Genomic DNA, 20618 nt, shown 5'->3' with positions numbered 1-20618 from the left:
TTCAGTATGCTGGTCAAAAGGAGCACTGAGTTTAGCACCTTGGTTTCATTTTCCTCAAGCCTTTTGTACTGCAAGAAGGAGAAACCCACAAAACACCTCTGGAAACACAGCACTGACCAAAGATCCAATTTTCTTCTTAGTACTTCTTCTTGTAATAGTGTGATTATGCATCTATTCTTTATCTCTTATGATGCAGGAAAACTCTTCAGAACCTGCCTCTGTGGTTTCCCCACTCAAAATCCAGTTTTTCACATCACAAAACATGTGCAGAGCCCAGGCCCATGCTGGGCCTTATCTGGACACATGGGTCACAGCCACATAGGGAAGGAGGACTTGTGTCTATGTAGTGGCTCCTAGGGGACACCACGCCTGTCCAGGGAGAGAAAACATACACGACACTTCCAGAAATACTGAAAAAAGATGTGCTTAAAAGGAGACGGCAATTACTTTTCTTCCAAAGATATCACCTGCCTTCCCCTACCTGATGCTCAAAAAGGCTAATGCCCGCAACTCTCCCTGGTTGATCTGGGCATGCAGAGACTATGCTGACCGATTGAGTGCCCCTGCCTTCATGCTCTCATAGGCTGTCTGCATTTGGAGGTGATGTCTGCACAGTTATGCTGAGAAATGGCAGAAGGGGGAGCGTCATCTGCTACTTCCTCCTCTAACACACCTCTATTCAGGGGCCATTAGTCAGCCCCACGTGGCGCATTATGGTTGGTGTGGAGTGCCTTATTGGTTGGTGTGGCTTCCTTGCTCCTGCCTTGGCCAGTGCGAGCAGTGTCTAGTTGTGGACAATTCATTGCAGTCTCAGTCACAAGCTCAAACGTGTCTGTGCTCATAGGGCAATCCCAGCATGTCTCAGCCCTGGAGCTCAGGGGACAGGACTCCTTAGGACTGGGAACAGCGGAGGGTGTGTGACCACTGAGCCGCCCTGCCCGAGATTTCAGATTGCTTATGGGCAGGAAATGCCAATGCCCCGTATCCAGCGTGCAGCATTTTGCAAATGCCTTTTACGTTTGCAACTTTCCTCTAAATATCTTCTGATTGAAATGTGAAAAGGGAAAACTGGTAGTAAAAATGATTTCAAATAAAAAACCCCCTAAAACAAATGAGTTTTTGTTTTAAAGCCAAAGATTCCAACGTGAGCAACACACAATTTTTCAGTGAAGAGTTAAACTTCAAAAAACATACCGCCCAAGTGAATATACTAGACTAGATCTTTTACTTTGGTTCAACATGAAAATATTTACTTGGAAATATCACAGATTTAGTATTTAAACACAAAGCACTTTTTTTTTTTTTTAAATGACACCGCCCTTCCCAGGACAGAAGGGGCAGCTAAGAGCTATAAATATTAAGTGTTTAGGGGTGCTTGTACATGTGACACAGTTTAATCCTCATGAATTTAGACCGGTTTATGAAATTTAAAATGACTTGTTTTAAATCAATGCATCAGCGTTTACAGGTGATAGCCTTTCAATTGAACTAAGCTCAGTGTATTATTCACATTAAATTACAGCAGAGAGAAGCACATAACTATGCACCCTGCTGATGTTTTTGGTACTCGATTAGAGCCGGGGGCACCGTCGAACTAGCAATCCCTGAGCCAACAAGGGCAAGCACTGTCCGCCCGCTGCAAGGGACCCTCCAGCCATGCTCTACGCCCACCCATACCGGCAGCCCTTGCCCCAGCTCTAGCCCCAGTTTCTCCTCACACCCCTACTGCACCCTCAGCCCATGCAGCCCCCCTCCATCCCACCACGTGCCTTTCCCTGTGCCTGCACCACAGCTTCCCCCACCCGCCTGTATAGGTGCCCTGCACCTTGCAACCCTCCAGCCCCACCCAGCCTGTCTGCATGTGTGCTTGCATGTGCCTGTGTGCATGCGTGTCTGCTTCAGAGATGCTCAGGTCGGAAGGGACCTCAACAGATCATCGAGTCCGACCCCCTGCCTAGGCAGGAAAGGGCCAGATGCCCCCAGCCAGATGCCTACCCAGCCTTCTCTTCAAGCCCCCCAAGGCAGGGGAGAGCACCACCTCCCCTGGGACCCAGGCCAAATTTTGGCCACCCTCAGCATGAAGAAGGTTTTCGCGATATCTAGCCAAAATCTGCTCGCTGTCAGTTTGTGACCATTGCTCCTTGTTGCCCCAAGAGGCGCCCTGGTGACCAGAGCATCTCCGCTCCCTTGCTGCCCCCCTAATGTATATGTAGGCAGCCACAAGGTCACCTCTTGGCCTGCTCTTGCGGACGCTGAAGAGGTCCTGGTCCTGCAGTTTCTCCTCCCTAACCGTGAGCGGCCTCCTCTGCACCCTCCCAAGTCTATCAACATCCTTCTTGAAGTGCGGCGCTCACAACTGGATGCAGGACTCCACCTGGGGTCTGAGCAACACCGCATAGAGGGGAAGGATCACCTCCCTGGATCTAGTTGTCATGCATGTGCTGATGCATGCTACAGCGTGGTTACCTTTGCTGACGATTTCCCCACACTGATGACCCGTGTTCATCTTGGATCCACGATGACTCCGAGATCCCTTTCCGCTCCTGTGCTGCTGAGTGGGTCACTCGCAGCCAGTGGGCGTGCTGGATATTTTGACCCCCTCGGTGCAGCGCTCTGCACTTGTCCTTGTTGTGCTGCATCCTATTGTGTTCTGCCCACTTTTCCAGCCTGTTCCGGTCTGCCTGCCGTTGTTCCCTGCCCTCCGGTCTGTGCTCGGGCCATGCTCGGTGTTGGCAGCGTGGCAGAGCCAAACTGCGCTTTGAGCTGGACAATACTCTGGGTATAATCCCAGCACAAAATTCAGTTCCTTATTCGGTTCCAGATACTTAGCACAGTGGCTAGGGTACTGTTAGTTGGCCAACCTACACTTTGGGCAGGGCAAATCTCTGGTCAGAGATGTCCAGAAGTGTCCCCTGGTTGTACAGAGACATGGTCTGGGGTAGCCCAAGAAGGATTTCTTGGTATAATCCCAGTCCACAATCCAGTTCCTTATTCAGTTCCCTGTATTCAGCACGGTGGCTGGGGTGCGGTGTGTTATCAGCCTGGCACGGCCAAACCGGAGTTTGGGTCGGAGAAGTCTCTGGTCACAGATGGCCAGGACAGTCCTCTGGGCACGCAGAGGTATTATGATAGATGGCCCAAGCACAATTTCTAGCCATGAACCCAGCCTGAAAGCCAGTTCCTTATTCAAGCCATTATACTTAGTACAGTGGGCATGGGGGCTGTTAGCTGGCAGCCTGGCACGGCCAAACCGTGCTTTGGGCCGGGCGGCACTGTGGTCAGGGGTCTTTGGGACAGTTCACCAGTGGCATCGCCATGAAATCTTGGGTAGCCCAAGGAGTATTTTGCCCCATAATCCCATCCTAATCTTGTCATGTGACAAAGATACTGGAGAGAAAGTCAGCTCTTTGGTAACTGAAGACAGAGAGCTCAAATGCTTGCCCATATTGAAGTATTAATTAAGTCTTAATCCTGGCCACATCGACATGATTACCAGGTAGCATGTGGGTATTACAGCTACTTTCTTCTATTGTTTACTACCATGCAAAGTAAAAGCAGAACTGGGCCTTTAAAGAAAAACATCCAGCAAGATAATAAATAGACTGAGGCGAATATTAAAGAATGCATCTGGTACACAGTGTAATATTAAATATTAAAGCGGGAAGCAGAACCAATTCAGGAATGGACCGAAGCAGTGCGCTCATGGACCAAAGCAGCGCGCTCACGGATGGCTACACCTTAGAGGGACCATTGCTTAGAATGGGCGAGTCAGTCAGATAGGATGCTCCAGCGTACGCCTTGCCATTTGCATTTCTGGAACTGGGCAGCTGTGCTGAGAAAGGAGCCTCCTTGCACTGGGTAAATTAGCATAACTCCACTGTAGCCTGCTGGGGCTCCATTACCAATAGGTCCAAGATCAGAGTCGTTCTCTAGGGCTGTGATGCTGGCATGTTGCACACTCATTGCCTTGGCTTGAAAAAACAGCAAGCAAAGAAAAAAAATCCCTCTAGCCTGCAAATCACATTCCCCACTAGGTTTTTTTCTATCTAAGGCCTCTGCCATTGGTTCTTGAGAAGAAGCCTAATGAGGAAGACTTCTTTGTGGGAGAGCAGGAATCACAGAAGAAGAGGAACAATCCCTCAGCAAGAAACTACACGTCACTAGCAGCTTCTTTCCTTTCCTTGTTGGAGGAGGAGGATGACACCAGTTTCACAGCCTACGTTGAAATGCCTCGGTTCCCAAAGAGAGACCCGAACTGCCGAGTGTCCAGCGTGAGTCAGAAAGGGTTGGAGTCCGGTTCTGAATCAGGAGTCTCCCAGCTGGATGGAGAGTCTGTGCCCAACCTTACGGGGTGTGGGTTCTCTCATTTTGTCTGGAGGGAGACTGAAGAGGACACCTCAGCTTTCCAAGACAGCTAGAAAACCTCCTTTCAGACAGTTCCTCCTTGGGAGACTTTAGATATCCAGCAGAAGGATACGAGCAGCATAATGTGGACATGGGCAGGTGCCAACAAGAGGCCTTCTTTCAGGTGACTGTGCTGACAGAGGGTCTTCATTTTAACCTTTCCTCTGAGGACCCACATCTCCCCGCAAGGGGCCACCTTCACCCTGACCTGGAGAGACTTCTCTTCCCTGAGCGCATAGCTTGCTTGAAAGTACGAGTCTCTGACGACTCCGGTGAGCTCCCTCCCCAGGACTTTGGCCTTTCGACTTGACAGTTCGCAGGGGACAAGGACATTTCAAGTGACTGTGACAGCGAGACAGAGTTTCTGGCCGCACACTCAGCAGGAGGAACCGTGCCTCCCGCCACCATGCTAAGGGAGACTTTTGAAGCTGGGACACGGGGAAAGCATGGGACTGTGGAGGAAAGGATCTACCAAAAGCTTAAATGCCAGGGCTGTCAGCAGGTGCATTATATGTCAAGAAACTGATGGTATCATGGGAGGAATGAAGGGACAAGCATTTGTCACCCTGTGCCTGTTTGTGCACCACTACCCAGACAGGGTAGCTTCTACTAACGTCTGTCTTATCAGGTGTTACAGCTCCAATTGCAAAAAAGGTGTGCTTTCACTGCAGGTAGCTAATACCCATTCACCATCCTGCTGCAGAAACCCTGTGCCATAAGTCGCTGTGATTTTACTGCTGAGCAAATAGGGCAAAATCAAACGTGGGCAGTGGTGATCTCACACATCTCCCTTGCAGCAAACACTGCAGGTGCCTTGCCCTCCCATAGGAATTCATGGTGAGATAGGGATTGCGTGTTAATTATCTCTCTGTAAAAACACTGGTTTATCAGAAAAAAGCAAAGTCTGAACAACCAGTCCATGCTGGCAACGTGGCAGGTTTCAGTCACATGTGGTTTGGGACCCAAGCTGATCCACCACCAATTGCTCTCCTGGGGTTGTGAAGTTATTCCCCCTCCTTGGGGGCAAAAGTAAGAGTTGAAATTTGTCTCCTTCTCAGACATTTTGCCACGTTTTCTTTCTGTGGGATCGGGAGAAACTCATGGTCACCATGTCTCAGAACAGAGGAAAAATCAAAGCCCAAAATATAGGCTGTGTTTATTTTTGTCATTTTTTATGGGTTCATAGATGTTAGGGGCTGGAAGGCACTTTCCAAGATCGTTGGGTCCAGCCCCCCTGCACTTGGGCAGGAAAGACTGCTTTATTTTGGTTTGTATAAAAATACGTGTTGGAGGTGAAATTAGTCTCGCTGAGCAGAGCAGCTCAGTGGTGCTAGGGACTGATTGATAAGTGCCCGTTTGCATTTGCCCAGCCAGCCCAACTGAGGGCACCTCTACGCACCTGGGAAACCTGCTGCCTTGATATTCGGAGTGATATTCTAAGTACTCCATCTCCTGTCTCTCCTCCCCGGGCGCTATTTGTTGTCGGTGGGTGCAGTTCCCATGCTGGCCGGGTCTGGATCCTGCCCGTCCCTCTGAGCAAAGTCAAAGCTTCACTAAACTACGTAAGAGTGGGGGACAGAGGAGGAAGGGGCAGAGTGGGGGCAGGCAATAGGCCAAGTGGCTGATGGTGAGACCTTACCCTTTTACTTATATTTCCAGGTTAAAGGAGCTTGTTGCCATTCTATTCCAATAAAGGAAATAAGGACAAATGACACTACCGAATAAGAGAGAAATGCCAGTAGCACATGTGTAGGATGTATTGCCTTTGGTGGGAGTTTGTGTGCTGACATTGAGCCCGTCTCATCCCCGCCAGGCTCACAAGGAGGGAAGGGCAGCAGGGTCCAAATGGAGGCCTTTAATGCTCAGCTCCTTCCGAGGACTGGGAAATCCAAAGGGCAGATCAGATGATGTGGGAGCTGGTTAACTGCATGCACAGTCTTTCATCTTCCCATATCAGTATAGCTCATGCCTTTTATGACTAGAGACAGCAACAGCAAGGCTCTGATTGAGATTGGCACTCCAGAGTATTGTTTGACACCAGCCCCAAGGCAGGACTGACACCTGTCCCCAGAGGTCTGTGTGAAGTGAGCCAAGAATCTTACTCCAGGTCCTGTAGAGGGGAATCCTAGCCCCAGACACCAACCCAGACTTCCTTCCTTCTTTAAATCTGAACAGAGGGCATGAGCTAAGAGGAAACTGCACATGGAAGGCTTCCCATTTCCCATTTATAGAGGGAGTTAAGATGATGGCCTAGTTTAGAGAGCGGGTGAGCACCTGCAGCAGGAGTGAAAGGGCGATGTCCATTCCTGAAGTTCAAGCCAGAAGCATGCAATAATCAAGGGAAACTTCTGCACATGCTGCATGCCTGACCTGCCACTAGCAGGCACTATTTTAGAAGACCTCTGTTTGCGCTCAGCACCCTGTAAGATGCCACACAGCCAGCCTTAATAGCATGGCAAACTTTGGCATAACTTCCCTGATATGGAACTGAGACATAGCACACCTAAGATCACAGGCCTTGCTGTTGCTAAGTCAGAGAAAAGTGCTCCTGCAGGTAGCCCTGTGCAGAGGGGGTGTCAGCCTCTCACTGTGTTTTGAAGGAAGAAAAGGACTTGATTAAGCCAGATGCTGTATTCACGGAAAAAAATATAACAGCTCCACCATCTTGTACAGTTCCTTCAATCACTCCTTTATTTTACTTATCCTGCACGTCCTCGAGTGTATGCAGTCACACGCTGCACTTAATTACATCTATTCATTTAGCAGTACATGCAACCATTCTAGTATCATTGGGAAAAGTCTCCTCCCCCTCGAAGAATTACAGGCATCTTGGGAAAAGCAAGAGCGAACCCCCTGCAGCGAGAGTTTGACACATCAGAGGTCTCTGAAAAGGGACTCAAGAGGTCTCGGTTCAATTCCCTGCACCAGCACACGTCTTGTGGACCCGCCACTTACTCTCTCTTTGCCTCCCTACTCTCATCTGCTAATTGAGAATAGTGATCATTGGCAATCTGACAGGGGTTGTGTATGAGTTAAACATGGCAGCAACGTGGGAGGGAAGCAAGAGCACTTTTATATACAGATTTCCTACCTCTTGAGACAGTTGTGTGTGATTCCTACTGGGCCAAGTTTTAAAGTCCTGAATCAGCAACTTCTCGAGTAGAGTTCATGGCAGCGTCCACCCCGCACCCACCCCTGGGGGCACTGGATGGAGGGGGCGGGTGGGGCCTCCATGTAGACAGACCCAGGACCCACGTGGGCAGGGTGCATTTGGCAGGCTGGATGGACAAGATGGTTGCAACCCAGTCCTGTAACATCTGAGGGCTACAACAAGCCATTTTGGACGACAAGATGCAAAAACAAAGGAGGCCAAGAACTAGCAAGTGAGAGGAAGCTTTTCCTGGTTCCAACCTAGTTTTATTTCTTACAAATTCAAGCATAGGCAGATTTAATTACTCGATCAGTGCTGGAAGGTACAGCGCACCTGGAGAAGACAGGAAACTTCAAGGTGATCTGGGGGACTAAGATAGTCTACATCAAATCAAATTGACCCTCCTCTGGGGATACTTGTATCTGGAGCCTTATGCAGCCCTGTGAAAGCTTCCATGATACGCAGCCCCTCATCGGTCAGCAGCCACCTGTGAGGTAGGACATGGTCACCTAGTTGTCATAGTGGTGCTTACATCACAAAGGCTGTTGGCTCACCTCTTTCCTGGGTCCTGGACCTGGAGCCTTGAGTGCCTCCGGACGCCTTCGCGATAGGAGCTGCTCAGCGCATTAGAGAAGGAAAGCTTGTTTAAGCCGACTTTGAACAATGGAAGTCATCGATCTGAAACTACCCAGCAGAGGTAAGATCCCCACGATGTTCTCCATGCCTAATCTCTAGTCCCACAGCCCTTCTTGGAAGCACAAGGAATAGCTGGATTAGCTCAAATCAGTTTTGCTAGAGCTAGATTTTAAGTTGTGCAAACCACTGTTACTTGGTGGCCTGGACCGCAGCTTGGGTGATCGAGACCAGGTCAGGATCAAGCCTTCAGCCTCTGGACACTGGCATGCCTCCAGTCATTGGAGACTGTGTTAGATGTTCTGGGAAAGGCCTCCTTCCATCCCCGGGGTATTTCTGACCCTGTCCCCCTTGCAGCCAGGTGGGTGGTGTGAGGTGTCTCTGCATACATTAGCTAAGCTGAAGCACGACGGCAGCCTATAGACGTGCTGGTTCGCGTTCTAATTAGAACCGGTTGGAGCAGGCTCAGTTAATCGAGTCTGCTCCACTTCCTAATTAAAACGCTCCAGCCTTGCCTCACTGTCATGTGGTTTAAGTGCCCTGCCCCCCACCGCCACATTTTAAAATGGCTGTGGGGGTACTTTAACTAAAGCTCATTGAATAAGCTTTAGTTAAAGTGCTCCAATGGCAATGTTCAAATATGGGGTGCTTAATAGATGTGACGGTGAGCCGTTTTAATTAGAATGGCTGTTGGGGAACCTCTCTAATTTAAACAGCCCCTCCCTATCCCAGGTATGCTTATAGGCAACCTTGCTTTCAAAAACGTTGTCCCTAAACCATCATTTTGGGTATGTGACCCAATTCTCCAACTAATTGCCAAGGAGAAAAGAGTTGTTATTGTCTGCATGACTTCCCTTATTTTCCAGAAAACAAATATCACAGTAATCTCCCCTTCCAACTGGCTGGGCCATTTTGCAAGCAAATCTCCTAGCATAACAGAGCGGGAGAAAGGGGAAGGTGCATCTTCTCCCTGACCAGGTCCACTCTTGCCTCTTTGGCTGGTACAGCTGTGGCCATTGCACACAGGACTAATGATTATAGGTTTTTAGCTTCTGATGCTGGCTAACACCAGAGCATCATCTCCACCCTATTGGCAAAGACGGGATTTTTGGCAGAACTAAATTGCACTAAGAAAAGTGCCTCTTTAGCAGTACCAGCTGCCTCAGCCCAGAAGGGTGGCCTGGAGAGCTCTCCCCTTGTTGCTGTGCTAGGAAACCTTTCCTTTGTAGCCAGGCTACAGGGTTTGGCTCCAGCAGAGCTGCTAGTGGGCGGTGATGAACGAGAACAACGGAAATCAACAGAATCCTTTCCCTCCATTTCAGGTTTTTCCACCAGTGATCCCTCTGCAGCGAGATGCCTGGTGGATCAAGCTCAGGGCAATCTTGGCCCAGAGTTTGGCCAGGCAGACGTGGACCTTGACATTACTGTGAGCCTTCTGCTGGAGAGACTCCAACAGGAGGAGGTAGGGCGATGGCTTTGTGTCACATGGCTGCTCTAAGCATTTCCTTCCAGGCTGTGCAGGGTGGGACCCCAACTAAAACTGGTCCTTGTCCATCTGCTGGCTCTTTTCCGTTCCTGCTCTCCTTTTAAAGCTCACAATACAACATGCCCCCTGTTGTTATATTGTGATGTCACGATGATATCAGGGCACGCTCACATGGGCATCATCTCCCCCTCCCCAGTGGATGATAGATATGGTATAAGCCACATTCAAACAAGCCCTCACCCTACAGATAATGCTGTGAGCCTCCTTAGTGTCTTCCTCCAAGTATCTCACAGCATTGAGATATGAAATGTAGTTTCCCAGCAGCCTTGTGAGACTGGAAAGCCTCAGCCCAGGAAGTGAAGTGACTTGCCCACTGTCCCCCAGCGAGTCAGGAAAAGAACTGGGAATACAGCCAAGGGTGCTGAGCCTCTGCCTAGAGACCCTGGGCAACACACTTTCCCTGCCTGATTTGTTGTCATCCAAGTATGGCTTGGCTGGCTTAGCGCAACCTGGTTCACAAATATTTCAACTCCCTTGTTCACTCAGTAACAGAACTAATCGCACAATGGTTTTTGGCAGCATCTTGCCTGGCAAACTCCTGCTAAATTTGCTGCTCAGGATCACCCGACAGCTCCTTGTCACTCCCCTGGTGTCCCCATCTCTGAAAGAAATGCAAGTCACTCCCACCTCCCCAGTGCACTGGGGTGACAGTGCCTGTGATGCATCTGACTGCTTTTCTGACCACTTTTCTGTGTCTCCCGCCAGTCTGTTACCTTGTGCCCTCACAGTGCCTGACACTCCCCACTTATTAGTGCCAGCTGTAAACATCTGCATGAGAGGACAAACACAAGACACCCTGGGTTGTGTTCCTGTCCAGGAGCAAGGTCCCCCTTAGCGTGGCTGTAGAAGAATCCCTGGGTAACTGATGTCCAACATCACAGTCCTGGATGATCTGGCACTGGTCCCAAAGGAAACCCATTGTTCTCTTTCTCGGTGTGTTCCCAGGAGACAAGAGTCACCATTTACTCCAGCCTGCAGGAAGTCTTGCAGGGGGACATAAAGAGCCTAGACAGGGACCTTGTCAGGAGGATCATCCACTTGGCCTCCAAAGACATGAGGGAGACCCAGGTGAGTGAGCTCTGCCCAGTTTCTCCTCACAAGACTTGACTCTATGCATAGTTTGTTTGGTCCAATGTAGCTTGGGCCTATGGTGTATCTCCTGCATGGACCCTGCTTAGAGGCTGCAGGCTTGCTCAAGACAGAGCTTCTCCAGATGGTTCTGGAGAGCAGGAACACGATCCAGCCCAGTGTTGAGCTCCTCTGAAACATGGGGCAGCTTGTCTGCTGAGAAAGACCAGAGTGCATAGGTGCTTTGCTGGGGACAGCATTGTCCAAGAAGCTTCCTGGTCCATGCTGAAGCTGTGTCCTACAGCCCAGGTGAATTCTGCGGTTGGCCAGCCAACCAGAGCCGAAACATTGTTCAGCCAAGTGTTTCAGTGGGCATTTAGGAGTGAGGGATCTCATGCAAGGAATTATTAGGGGCATGTAGTGAATTCAGGAGCAGCTAGTACAGTGTGTGGCTGGTAGGTGGTGGGGAAGAGAGTTTGCTTGGAACCAAGGATGAAATGGCACTGGGCCACTGGAGGAGCTGAGGCTAGTGCATCCTTCTCCCTCCCTTTCAGAGTTATCCCCAGCCTGACTTACCACTGTCTAAACTGTGCATCGGGCATGTGCTCCAGTTTTCTTTTTTGATTCTAGCAAGAAAACGATGAAGTGCAGTTGGCTGCAGGAAAAACCCTCGTGGCACTTGCCGGCACCTTTTACAATTGGGTGATGTATGAGCTGCAGTGTCACGTGGGCATCATGGAGCTCCCTCCAATTTACTTCTTGATTACGCTGGGCGACGTGGCCTCAGCCTATGGTACAGCATTGCCTCCCTTGCTTCCGGGCTCTCATCAGGGATTGTGGAGGGAGGGGATAAATACCACTCTGTCCAATGGGGCCATCACAACTGAGCTGGATTTGGGGCCCGAAGAATCTGGCTCCTGGCTCTAAGGCGCCAGCACTAACTTCTGTAACAGCTGAAAGGGCCTTCAGGACAGGAAGGAGTGGAGATCAGGTGGGCAGGACCCTCCACTCCCTCCTCCTGCCCTGCATCTGGGCATGGGAGGGCAGCAGACAGAAGATTGCCCTACGTAGGGGCAGTCACCGTGGGGTTCCTCTGACATCTTCAAAGCCCCTTTGTGCTGCTCACCCTGAGAGTGAGGGATGCAGGTGGACAGGAATGTCTCTAACTGCATAATGTATCCTCATCCTGCAGCACTGAGGTCTGAGCCCTTCCTTGTGCTGACGCTCAGCAAATTGCGTTTTGTGCTGAGGCTGGTGGAGACCGACCAGATGAAGCGGGCGCTGTGTGGAGGTGAGTGCCAGCCCCTCCTGCAAGTGCCCCCACTGGGCACCCAGGGCCTAACACAGAGCTTGGGCCCTACTGGAGTGTCCTGCACTAGCAAGCGGGGCCTCCACTGCACTTCCTGGGCCTGATCCAACCACGAGTGGAGAACCGTCCCTCCCTGGGCTGGCTGGAGGCTCTGAGCAGTGAGCAGGATTGGGCCCTTCATGACCCTTGCAGAGTAGTTCCCAGGAGCCATCACCGAGGCTGGAGCTGCCTCTAGGCCCTGGGGCAGATGGTGCAGATTGAATCCTAGTTATAGCCCCTGGTCCGTGCTCCACCTGTCCCAAATTCTCCATCTGCCCCGAGCAGCACAGAGGCTGCTGGGACACTGTCATGACCACCAGGCATGCATGTCCTGCAGCACCTCACTCCAATGTTCCTGTGCAAACGTCTTATCTTTTCTCCCCCTCTGCAGTTGTGGAAGGCTTTGCCCAGGCTGCCAACCTGAAATTCCACGTCGGAGACGAGAGCCCGTTCCCTAGCTGCCGGGCAGCCGACTATGGTTTTCATGTGCTCCCTTTCTTTAATCTCATGAGCAGCAGCTGGCTGACAAGCGAGGACCTGGAGGTGAGGGCTGCTGTCTTTCTAGCTCCATAGCACAGCTGTCACGTTTCACTATTTCTGCCTATGTGTACAGTGCTGGCAGGGAAGACCCAGTCTCCGGGGCTCATATCACGTGTCTGAGAATCTGCTCTGCCCACAGGCAGTGTGCAGTTGCGTGCACTAATGGGTGCCAGTGGGCACTTTGAGCTCCTTCTGGGCATGACTCCTTCGGGGCCCAGGGGGATGGCAACAAGGAGTTTGCTCTCTCTGCACATGAATCTGGGCACATCAGCACAGCGGGGAGCCAGCCTCGGGGCCATATCTCACGGCCCCTCGCAGCTGCCGTAGGTGGGAACCATGCAGACGGGGCTTGTCCAATGATGGACCAAGGACACTGCTGATATGAGAAGGAGAAAAGCTGTGCCTCTTCCTGACCCAGAGCAACCTCCTGGAAAGTCTGCCGGAGGGACTCAGTCCTGCCTTTCTTCTCTGCAGCTGCAGCAGGCTGCGGTCAAGGCGCTGGGACCCGCAATGGGCCTCCTTCTCCACCATGAGAGGCATCGCAATACTGTTTTTGAGAGGCTCCCCTGTCTCCTGCAGCAATACGAGGGAGGGGTCGACAATCTTCATGTCACCATGGTGAGATGCCACCTGGGAAACCAGCATTGGCCCTTGTCTATATGCGTGGGTGTGCGCACTGGCACACGTGCGTGCATGTACGACTTGCCCTAGGAACTCCGTAGCTCTTGGGGCTTTCCTGGTGCAATTCAAGACCCCTTAACGGATCGGCCTTGCCTACACTTCGAGGCTAAACTAACAGCAGCCGGGTCTGTAGATCATGGCTATGATGGGAATGCCGCTTCCATTTTCTAGGAAGTCTGATAAGGGCAGACAAAAGAAATGAACTACCAGACCACTCCTTCCAGCTGAGTTTGGCTCTGCTCCCTCTGGGCTTGGCAGGGATTATGGTCAGGGCCTGGCAGTTTAAAGCATGGAGATTTGGGGCTCCCTGCTATGGTTTACAGAAGTGGAGCATGTTATACAGTGGTTCTGCCTGTGGAGCGTGTCTCCTGCGCTCTGTCTTTGTTTGCACCTGGGCAGCCCCCCGAGGCAGCACAGGTTTACCCCAGGGGAGAATCCCACTTCAGCTCTGTGCTCCCTTGTCCTGTGTCCCTGGGGCTGTGTGGGCAGATGCTGGCTGGGCCTGACTCTGCGGTCAGTTTTGGGGCCTACGACACCTGTGGGCTGTGGGACCCACTCTCCTTCTGGCATCCTTTGGAAGGAATCTGAATCTCCAGAGAGTGGTAATCCAGGTGGGGTGTATTCAGGGGACTGGGCAGGGGCTCAAACAGCACAGTGTGGTGTGGCCAGACTTGCAGATGTCGAAACTTCCAGCCCCAAAGCAATAAGCACTAAGCATGGGGCAGTGAGGTATCTTTTCTCACTCACTAATTTTCTGCTCTTGCTCACTCCACGGTTCTCCTCTCTAACCCTCCCTTTGACTTTCACCGTCTGTTGCAGAGTCTGAGCCAGCTCTTGGAGGTAGCCTATGATTTTGAGGTCCCTCTCCCCGATGGGAAACTCAAGAGCATCTGCTTTGCCCTGCACACCCAGGTAAGGGGAGGTTGATTCTGTACCGCTCATCCCAAGGCCCAGCAGGTCCAAGTCCCATTACCCAGACAGACCCAGCTGATGGAGGTGCCAAGCCCCACTCTGCTGGCAACGTCTCTGCTTGCCCAAGAAGAAGAAAACAGGTGGTGGCCTCCTTGTCTCCCTCAGTCCAGTTCAACTGATAGGAGACTCCATGCAAATCCCTCTGTCCTACCAAGTCAGGACCCGAACAATCAACCCTCTGGTGCGAGTCCAGCCAAGAGCAGCCATGTTGCTAAAGGGACTTGGAAATCAGGGTCCCCTCTTGCTTATGGTCTGGACATTTGAGTTCTTGGCTCTTGCTGTGTGTGATAGCAGTGATGTCTCCTGGGACTCAAAAGGACTCTGGACAGTGGGAGTTCAGGATCCATTCCACACTTTCACCTGTACCCAGCTGGGACTATGGAGAATCCCTTGCCTTCTTCCCACAGGTGTGTGATATCGCACAGATGCCGGGATCAGAGAACCAGGTCAAGGTGTTCTACTGTCTCCACCTGCTGGGTAAGGAGAGGGGGCTCCAAGTGACAGGGGTTTCCTTCAAACCTCCCTGCTCTGTGCCAAACCCTGGACAGGGGAATGAGAACGAGGAGTGCTGAGGCCACTGAGGTTTGCTCTTCTCCCCTGCAGCCTGTCTCTCCCCAGACCAATTTATTTCCTTTGTGGGCTCCCGCCTCAAGACCGACAAAGAGGGAAGCTGCGTGGCATCCCTCTCCATCTTTAGCTGCATCATTGCTGCTGACTGTAAGTATGACCAGAGCAAATGTGCTGACTGCTGTCTTGGCTGACCCTTCAGGAACTGAGTTAGGACTGTCCAGGCCGAATGACCTGTCCTGCTCTAGCTGCGCTCAAGAGCTCTGGCTGTAGAGCTAGAGTCAGACCTCCGTCCTCTGCTGCTCGGTCCCAGAGGGCCAGTAGCACCCTGCATCCTGCTGGATGACACAGGAATGCTGGGGCCAAATCCTGCTCGGACACCTCTCCTGGCAGCACTCTCAAGTCGAGAGGTTTAACGAGCCCTTTTATGGCCCAAGAGACTTTCCCAGGTTGCAAAGTAGAGACAGGAGGTTGTGCAGGTCGCCACAAGCAGGTCTTTTGCAATCCGGGTGCCTCTTGCTGTGGATTGCTCCCAGAACACAGCAATATTGTGCCCTCCTTTTCCTTCCAGTGCCCGAGATGAGCCAGAAAAAATGTGCTGTAGTCAAGGCCATGAGGTGCATGCTTGGTGATCAGAGCGCTGAGGTGAGGTGCTTTGTGAGCAGTGGCTGTGCTGGGGATGGCACATGGACCTGGCACAAAATTCCCACCCCAGATTCTTGGTTCTTTTGTAGAGAAAACCTTTCTTCCCTATCCGCGTCTTCAGGGAAGGCAGTGCAGAGAGCCTGGCCCTCTGCTTCCAGAGGTGGGGAGAGTCAGGATCTGGGGAAGTGTCATCAGTTTGCCAGTGGGCAGGGGATCTGCTTTCCCTCCGATGCCAATATGGGACTACTGAGTAGGAAAGACACGCTGTTCTCTTGCCTCTTTATAAACCCTAGAAATAAAATTGGAGGTCTGGGGACCCTTCTCCTTCCCTGTCATCCTTTCCAAGGTTTGAGGGAGGGTTTGTGCCATGGCCGGTCCCTGCCCCCATTAGGGCATAAGGGCCGTCCTGACTCCAATCTGTCCTCTCCTCCCCTCCAGGTGAAGAAGGCCGTCCTTCATTTCGTCAGGACACTGCTCAGTGTGCAGGGTCTGGATGACTGGGCCTGGGACTTAGTGGCCTATATTTTCAAGCAGTCCAGCTTGTCTAGGAGCCAAATGGTAAGAGGAATGGATGCTGGGGACTTGGGGCTTCTGTTGTAGCAGGCTGAAGCCTGCCATTGTCTTGAGCAGGAGTGTGGTGTGCCTCAGAAGTGCCAGGCTGAGTCATTAGAACCAGGGTCAAGGCGGGAGGGCCAGTTGGGTCATTCCAAGCTGGGAGGGAGAGCCAGGCAATGTGGGCTCCTCCAAGCCAGAGCTGCCCCAGATTTATGCTGTGCCACAGGGGAATCCCAGGGCCTTTTTGCCTCAGCTTCCCCACTCATCCAATGATGACTGAGCAGTGCCTGCCTCACAGAGGGGCTGGGAGTGAACGCTGCTTGGTAAAGCTCCTTGAGATCCAGGCACGGAAGGTGCCATGAAAGTGCCAGTTGTGCCCAGCTCCCCGAGCAGCCACGGGCGGGTGCATTGGGAATGGACAGGCTTGTAGCAGCATCACCCCCCCAGTTCCAAAGTAGTCCCACATGGCCATGCTTTCTTTCTCTTTCCAGCCACATTTCCTAAGGTTCAGGGGCTGCTGGCGCGACTCCTGGTGAGTAGCCCTGGAGAGGTACTTGTCAGAGGTGTGGGGAGGGTCAGTGGTGTGGGGACACGTGCCTGTAGCCTTAGCTGGAGGAGCACGCTCTGTCTCTTCCCACACTCGGCGCTGCCCTGTGCTGGCAGAGTTCCCTTCCCTTTGCAGAGCAGAGCCAGGCTCTGCCCCTGCCTCGCAGCCTGCGGAGGGGCATGCAGGATCAGCCTAGCACAGCACTTCAGCCTCTGTCTGATTGCTGAATGCTCTGGCCATGTATGGTGGAGGCCAGTTTCCCTCCTAAAGAAAGCCATGGAGTCCCACTCCAGAGCTGAGCCCCTGTTTCTCTCGTGCTGTCTGTGGTTGCCTCGGCCCTGGGTGACAGCAGCCGCGCACATTCTGCCCTGCGGGCACTGTGGGCTCTGCACCGCATGATCCACCCTGCTGTTGGAGAGCAGTGGAGGGTCAAGATTCCCATCCTGCTCTCGACTATTGAAGGTAACAAGCAAGGAAGGAGCACAGTATCTCTGCAGAATGGAAAGGGAGAGGGGAGGGGAGGTTGCAGCCTCCTGGAGCCCCCCGTGGCACCGGTCCCCCTCTGCAGCATCACATGCTTGAGAGCTTCTACTCTTTGCCAGGGGGCGCGAATCCAGGGGCTTGACAACATGGAGGTTGATGGGACCCAGGGTAGGGTTTGCCCATGAAGGGCTCCACCAGATTAACCACTCTCCTGCAGTTCTCTGAACTCTTGGGAGGTTTCTGTTGCCAGAGGAAACCTCTGTGCACGTTGCCTTTCTACGAAGCCCAGTCCTGTACTGTGCTGTGCCGAGCACATCCGTGAGGTGCTGAGCACCCTCCAGGCCCCTTATGGCCATTTCTGCAGGGACTGGTCATGCACAACGTTCAGACATGCCAGCAGGGTATATACTAGAGCGCAGGGCCTGTGACCTTGGGATCCCAGGAGGTGACTGGGTGCGGATGCAGGAGTTGCTAAAGACTTGATGCCCAGGGAGGCAACTAAGACTCTTCTTCAGTGCCTATGGCAGTGACACCCTTCTTGTTTGCCTCCCAGCTTCAGGAAATCCTGAGACCTCCCAGGACAATGTGTGGTGGGAGCACCTGCTGCTGAAGGTACAGGGTGGCTCTCAGAGCTGCTGTTGCAGCCAGCCAGGGCTGTCTGAGAAGGGAGGGTTCCCTCATGCCTCAGGGAAATGAGGTGATGAAAGTCAATAACCCAGCAAGAGTCCAACTTGGAAGGCTTGCCAGTGTCCTTGAGTTTGGACCTGCATCTAGAGTTGTCCATTTGGGATCCTCCAGCCTTTCCGTACAGTCTTTGAGCTCAAGAAATGGAAGGAGATGAGGCCTTGGTTGGGGGCTTCTGCAATTCCCAGGTCCTATCACAATGCAAGTTCAACACAACAAAGCACTCAAGTCCCTGGCAGTTGGAGGTGCCCGTTGTAGAGCCCATGGCGCCTTTTTGACTTGATCCAGCCTCCCCCCTCTACACAATCTCTCCCCAGTGGACAGGTTTCTTGGCACAATCTCTTCCACATTTCTGTCCACTGGTGTCCAGGTTGTGAAGGATCCTTGGGCAGAGATGAGGAGGGGAGAGCAAGAAGCAGGAAGATCCTAGGGTGTCCACCTGGAGCGTTCTCCAAAGGCTGCCAAGTCTCCCTGTGAGATTCGGGTGCTAGAAAGGGCACAGCAGAGGAGGACGACAGAGACTCAGCCCATGCACCCAACCCTTTCTTTCCCTTCACTTGTGCCCTCAGTTCCTGAACATGACACTGAAGAGCATTGATGACGATGCCTGGAGCAGTCAGCTGAGCCTGGAGCTGCAGCACCAGACAGCCAGTTATGCCTGCTTCTCCCCGGAGAAGGTGCGTGCTCTTGGCAACGGCTGGGTTTCTGCAGCTGTTTGGTGGTGCTGTGGCAGGAGGCTGCAGAGAGTTTCTCTCCACAGTTTGCGCTTTTCCGTTCTATTTTCTTGATCAAAAGCATTGTCCTTGGTCGTCTGCTCTCTTCACTGACCCGAAGGGAGAGCTTACTGGGGCTCTTTCTCTGTCTTTAGCTGCCATTTCCCTGCAGAGTGGGGCCAGTTATTCGGTGTGTGGGTGCTGGGGCTGGACTCTCTTGGTCCTTCCTAGGGATGGGTGTGTTTCTGGGCCGTTCTTGTCCTGACCAGCAGGCTGCTGTGTTCCCAGCTCTTTGGTGATGGTGGTCTTCTTCTTTCAGAGTTTCCTATATAAGGCACTTGGTACCACTTTGGCCTCTTGCCAGGATGTTGCCCATGTGAAATCCCAGCTCCAGAAATCTCTGAAGGGCACAGATTACATGAACGCTTCTGAGAGAGAGGTGAGGACCCTGTTCTCTCCAGACATATCAGGTCCTCCCGTGTCCTCACTTCTCTGTTGCTTTGTGTCTCGGGTTTGTTTGCTTCCTTGCCTTCCCTTGTCCTTTCCCTCAGACAGCCCCCTGACTTGTTGCGGGTCGGACGGGCAGTTCTAGTATCAGGGAGATGGGGAGGACTCTGGGGTCTGTCAGCCAGACAGCCCTGCTCACTCCCCAGTGCGTTTCTTGGCTTCCAGCACGTTGTGACCATCCTGGCATTCTCAGCCGAGGGTCACCTGGACCTCACCCTGGGCACAATGGAGGACTTTGGTGCGGCTCTGAGTAAAGTGCAGGTGTCTGGCATAGTCGGCCGCCTGCAGGTAATGGAGCTGGGGGGTTTCTCACACTTCCTTCCCCTAGAAACCCTTGAGAAGAGCAGCTTGGCGGTGGCTCCTCTCCCTGGTAATGCCCTCTCCCAGGGAACATGCTCCACATCAGGTCTCCAGTGATACAGAGGGGAACACAGTTTCTACTACTCAGGTTTTTCATGTCCCAGGTTAATGGGTCAACAATTAACCAGCCCCTTTCAGGCACCGAGGCAACTACATCTGATGTTCACCCAGAGAAAGAGATTGTGTCTTTCTCACATCTTTCAGTTAGCCATGGGAGAGGAGACATGAGCCCTGTTGCCCAGCCTCAAAGTACCAGCTCTGAGTGCATAATCCACATGCCCCAAATGCTGTAAAATGGGCCCTAAGGTTCTTCTCTAGGGCTCACCCAGCCCAGCGGAGCCGCCACCATGGCTGAGCTGAGCACCTCAGCGCTGACAGGTGTTTGGGTCCAGGCCGCATCCAGCAGGGCGTTCACGGTGCCCCAAACACCTGCCGAGAGCTTCAGCTTCAGCTTCTGCGCAAAGCACAACAGGCAGAGCCACCTCCTTCACACGGACAGACCTGCCGCAGCCTTCCTGATGCATTGTGCCCAGGGACTCCTTACTGCCAAATACATGAGGCGGCCCTGGGCACAATGCATCTGCTGCCCCAGTTCCTGTGGGTCACAAACTCTCCCCCGCCCCTGCCCCGACTTCCACGGCTCAGAGTGGCACTGCAGCTCTCTCTGCAGGCTGCAGGACAGAGAAGATGAGGCATCTGAAACAAAGCACTGATGATGGTGCTGTCAGAGCTGTGGGTCTCCTGTGAGTGGCAGGGAGAGCCGGTATTGCTGCTGGGCAACTCCTTGGTCAGCAGTGACTCCTACTTGTGGGGCAGAAGGCATGGGAAGCCCTGGTGTGAGTGTCATGTCACCCTGTGCAGGACTATCACCAAGGGAAAAGAGCCAGGACCCACAGGGCCTTGATACTGGCCTACGGCCGAATTGCTATCCATGCCCCCCGAACACAGCTGCTCCCCTGCGTGGAGCATGATCTCATCAGGAAGGTCCTGCAGTATTACATGACCAGCTGCCAGGTAAGAGCCTGGGACTGCACCATGTCGGGAAGAGGCCTGCCATGGGACTGATGTTTCCTTTGCACTTGGGTGCCTAGAGAGGCTCTGACTGTCTGATCCTCCCCCTGAACTCACGCCTGTGATGAGCATCCATGTTAATCCTTCTGGGATGATGTGCAGTGGGAGGGACCCATGCATGGAGAGTGCTGGGATAGACGCTC

At 52.6% G+C, this 20618-nt stretch overlaps 1 protein-coding gene and 1 long non-coding RNA gene across 2 annotated transcripts in view; one reads left to right on the top strand and one right to left on the bottom strand.

Annotated features, from left to right (window-relative positions):
• LOC132246613 (short transient receptor potential channel 2-like) overlaps positions 1–20618 on the bottom strand; it is a 578215-nt gene that overhangs the window by 197682 nt on the left and 359915 nt on the right. The window lies entirely within an intron of this gene.
• On the top strand, positions 15899–18495 carry LOC132246635 (uncharacterized). Its single transcript, XR_009458021.1, has 4 exons — positions 15899–16113; positions 16602–16642; positions 17694–17752; positions 18394–18495. It is a non-coding gene; the product is annotated as an uncharacterized LOC132246635 (long non-coding RNA).

This window comes from Alligator mississippiensis, chromosome 16 (assembly GCF_030867095.1).
Source record: "Alligator mississippiensis isolate rAllMis1 chromosome 16, rAllMis1, whole genome shotgun sequence".
NCBI lineage: Eukaryota > Metazoa > Chordata > Crocodylia > Alligatoridae > Alligator > Alligator mississippiensis.
This window is presented reverse-complemented; position numbering and strand designations above follow the sequence as displayed.